General features: G+C 41.2%; 1 long non-coding RNA gene across 1 annotated transcript; it reads right to left on the reverse strand.

Moving 5' to 3' along the window:
- Nucleotides 1–1,755: 1,755 nt before the first annotated feature.
- On the reverse strand, nucleotides 1,756–2,528 carry LOC129718842 (uncharacterized). The gene is made up of 2 exons (XR_008727061.1): nucleotides 2,392–2,528; nucleotides 1,756–1,876 (listed from the first exon to the last, which is right to left on the reverse strand). It is a non-coding gene; the product is annotated as an uncharacterized LOC129718842 (long non-coding RNA).
- Between the last annotated feature and the right edge of the window lie 2,159 nt (nucleotides 2,529–4,687).

Raw genomic sequence — 4,687 nt, forward strand, 5'->3', positions numbered from 1 at the left:
CATTAGCTATTTAGGGTACACGCTGTCTGAGCACGGGTTAGCCATCGATAGCACAAAAATCCAACCAATTTTGGACTATCCAACCCCAAGAAACATTAAAGATGTTAGAAGATTTGTTGGCATGGTGAGCTTCTATAAACAGTTTATCGACCGATTCAGTGACTTGACTGCACCTATTACCGACTTGTTAAAAAAGGAGAAAGGAAGAATGCTTTGGACGAAAGAGGCCGAAGAGATGTTTTTAAAAATAAAAGCTGAACTTGTCTCTCCAAAGGTTTTAGCAAACCCAGATTTTGAACAACCGTTTATAATTGAATCAGATGCATCTGACGTGGCGGTAGGAGCCGTGCTTATGCAAGTGCAAAATGGGGTGAAAAGACCAATAGCATTTTTCTCTAAAAAGCTTTCGTCAACGCAAAGGAAATATGCCCCAACTGAGAAGGAATGTTTGGGAGTAATATTGGCGATTGAGAAATTTCGCCACTATGTCGAAGGTTCGAAATTTTCCGTAATCACTGACGCACAGAGTCTAATATGGCTTCGGAAAATAAGTGCGGAAGGTGGGTCAGCAAAACTTATTCGTTGGGCTTTAAAGCTTCAGCAATATGATTTTGATCTCATATACAGAAAAGGGGCTTTGAATATAACTGCAGATGCACTTTCGCGGGCTGTAGATACAGTTCAGGTACTAGACCCCGACTACGAAGCGTTAAAGACAAACATTCAAAATGATAGGGTAAAATACGAAAAATTTAGAGTTGTGCGGGATCGAATCTATAAAATCGTTTCAGCACACCTGACAGATAACCGGTTTTCATGGAAATATTTCCCACCCAGGAACGAAAGGCTAGGACTGTTACAGGAAGCCCATGACGTGGCTCATTTTGGGCGCTTCAAGACGTATAAAAAACTCCTAGAACGGTACTATTGGCCGGCGATGGAGAAAGATGTGCGTAACTATTGTCAGGCATGCGAGACCTGTAAAAGGGTTAAATACCCTAACAATAATCGGTTACCACCAATGGGGCGACAGAAATTGGCTTCTGTACCATGGCAGATCGTGTCAGTAGATTTCGTAGGCCCATTTCCGCGATCCAAAAACGGAAATTCCGTACTGTTGGTAGTAACAGATTTATTTTCAAAATTTGTCATGATCCAACCCTTACGCGACGCGAAAACGAATGCTCTTATCACGTTTCTAGAAAACATGGTTTTTTTGTTATTCGGGGTACCTGAAATACTGATATCCGATAATGGGGTTCAATTCAAGGCGAAAGAATTCGAGAAGTTTTTGAGCAAATATCATGTGACACATTGGAAGAACGCGAACTACCACCCAGCCAACAATCCAACTGAAAGGGTGAATCGTGTCATCGGAGCAGCCGTACGGACCTACCTGAAGGACGACCACAAAGAATGGGACAAAGATATACAGAAGGTAGCAATGGCAATAAGAACAGCTGTGCACGAATCGACAGCATTCACACCGTATTTCATTAACTATGGTCGCAACTACATCAGCTCTGGTTTAGAATACCAAGAAATCCGCGAAACGGGAAATAACATAGAATACGAACCAAGGGAAATCAACCAAAATCTAAAAACACTTCACGATACAGTCAAAGCAAATTTGAAACAAGCCTACAACCGATATTCGAAGCACTATAATTTGAGGGCGAATAACACTGCACCATCATTCGATATAGGGGAAATAGTCATGAAGCGTAATTTCTTTCAATCAAATAAGGCGAAGAATTTCTCAGCCAAACTGGCAGATGTATTCGCCCCGGCTAAAGTAAGAGGAAAAATAGGATCCGTTTGTTACGATCTCGAGGATCTGCAAGGGAACCGGTTGGGTGTGTTTCATGCCTCCGACCTGCAGAAGAAATAAAGTTTGTAAATTAATAAGCTATGTCTGTCGCATTTTAACGATGTCTGTCGCATTTGTAACTACAAAGAAATTTATTTCACGAAAACACAAACTCAAGTTTGGTACAAAACCCGAAGCGGGGGAATTGTCTCCAACAACAATTTACACTACGAGCAGTTCCTTCCTGCAGCTAAACGTCAAGCTTTAGGATTTTGAAATAAGAAAAATCCAGTCTGTGTAAATTCTGCGTAGACCATTGAAAAGTACTGCGGTAGTGAATATGAGGCCTAAGAACATTTAGCCAGCTTACCCGATTTGCCCGGAGTGCATCGAGGTGCACAGAGAAGGGAGAGTACATTGGAAGGCAGTGTGAGTCTGTGGGCCAGACGGTGACCAGGCTGATGTTCGAAAAAAAAAAAAGGTTTCACTAACGCAACCTTAGCAAGGTTTAACAGCAGCTACACGAAACTGTACATATTCACAACATTACATTCATTATGATTAGGATAGGATAATCTTACTTTTTAGCGTAGTTTACACCAATAAAATTTGTATGGGGGAGGGATTGAGGTACGAAAACCAATACACGGAGTACAACCACCGAGATTACAACGCGAGAAGAAATAGATTAAACGTTCCTGCCTATGGCCACGAGCTATAGGAAAGGAAACAGTAAAAAACTTTGACAGATGGTTACACCGTTTTAGAGTCGCTTAGAAACGTCATTTACCTTAAAGAGGCCTGTAAGCACCGTTCTAGAATTTTATTGTAGTTAGTCGAGGGGTTCGATTTTCAGGTTACAGAATCGAACAAAATGTGTTGAAGATAAATTTAGATGGATATTTATTTCGGAGAGTTCTGAAAGTCCATAAGTTGGTGAAATTTCACTTCACATGATGTTTATTCGAGATGGGTCTCGAAAGTACCGATGTGCTGAGTGGGGAATCCACTCTGGAGTTGTTTCTGAATAAGTTCGGAAAGTACAGATCAATGTTTAGAGTAGAATAAGGGGGTGCTAGAAGGTTTCTTGTTCACACGATCAAAGCTTCTTACACAACAAAATCCAATAGTAAGACCTGGTTCAAATGTGCCTCAAACATCAATCGAGTAAAAATCCTTAGGATTAGTCGCTTAATTTAGTTGCGCGAACATGCGTTACAGGCAAGGCAATGATTAAATTTTATCGCCACTAGTTTAATTTTTTGCAGAAAAAAATAAATTCAGTGACACAGCATTTATTTTTTGTTTGCCAGTAGGGGGAAATGTAACGAGGTTACAAATCTTGCCGTCAAGATCCTTTCCCAGCCCATAGTGATCTTCAATTATTTTCGCGGTTACGATCTGCTCTATTTCGACTAGGATTCGCCAGAGGGAGAATCACGGATGTAGACTCAGCGTTCTAAGTCACCGAAATTTTTCGAAAATACTTCGGGTTCGATCGGAAAAATTGTGGCAAAATGAGCCTGTACAACTTAACGTCGCTCTCTCGATATTGGACTGCCAAGGTGAACAGTCGTTAGTGGGTGAAGTGCCAAAAAAAAAAAAAAAAAAAAAAAATATCAATTATTTAGCTAGAAAACGCTAAATCAATTAGGAAAAAGTTTATTCGAATTGTGAAATACTAAAGTAAAATATTATATTAGATCGAAAATCGAATCGAGGAAACAAACGCGGAAGCGTGTCGCTCAATTGCGATCATAGAAGCCAGGTTATCTTAATCCTTCAAACGAAGGTCCACCCTAGGGGCTGCGGCTAACCGGAGGAAAATCCACCCACTGCTAGAAGACCACCCGTTTCGCTGCACCGCTAAAAATCAGGCCTAGCGACGGCCCTACAGACGGAGAAAGGTGGTGAAAGTTAATCATAGAGTAAAACGACGAAGTACCGCATCTGCAAGAACATTGCACGCGACGCGGTTGGTGGAGAACCCTTATCCCGCCCGCTTGGAACATCTTGTATGCCAGCTTGTGCATCACGGGCATACGAGCACATCTACTCGCCACGAGGTGGCGGATTTGCGGTTCGACTAATGGATTTTTAGCCGCCGGCGCACGAACGCGTGGGAGGCAGATTACTACTAAGCTGCCCTCATCGACAACTATGTTGATAGCAGATTAACTGCAGAAAATGCGGAAAAACCTTGAGCTCAAGTAAGACCCAACCAATGTACCTACTAACCTTAAACATAAGCAATTGTGAAGACAGAAGAATAGAATATATGTAAAAATGTATCAGCCAATGTTTGCTTCAAGCAACTAATCCTTGCAGTACTTTGCGAAAGAGAGTGATTTTTAAGTTTCGGTTTCGGTTCGTGTAGCATATGGCTCTAGGGAGGGATACCTTTATTGGACGCTTCTCTATCCATTAGTTTTTTTTTTTTAGATCATTCCATCTTGTTTTTTTGACAAGTAGTTTCGGACAGTTCCGTGTTGTGGCTCAGGTGTTCGATTGAGGTCTACGTAGGTGAAAGTACCCGCTCTGAGGAGTCCCCGCCGGGCAACGGGAGTTTCAGATAAATTAAAATCTCGCCCCTTCACGGTAGGTTTATAGTCTACCTGGCGCTTAAGTGAAGGTCGCTATCTCTCCTCATTCCCACCCCCTCTACCTCCCGTTACAAAGCTTCAATCAATAATTAAAAAATGTTTATAAAAAAATATTGTGATTTTTTTAAGCAGTCCGTCAGATAATTAACTTGGGCACTAGAGGGTTTATCAATATTTCATCGAATCAAATGATTGTGATCGAAATACAGGTGAATTTTAAAAGAATATCCAATAAAAACATTTCAATTTTTCGTATCAATGTAACCGCAATAGA

Source organism: Wyeomyia smithii, chromosome 1, assembly GCF_029784165.1.
Source record: "Wyeomyia smithii strain HCP4-BCI-WySm-NY-G18 chromosome 1, ASM2978416v1, whole genome shotgun sequence".
Taxonomy (NCBI): Eukaryota; Metazoa; Arthropoda; class Insecta; order Diptera; family Culicidae; genus Wyeomyia; species Wyeomyia smithii.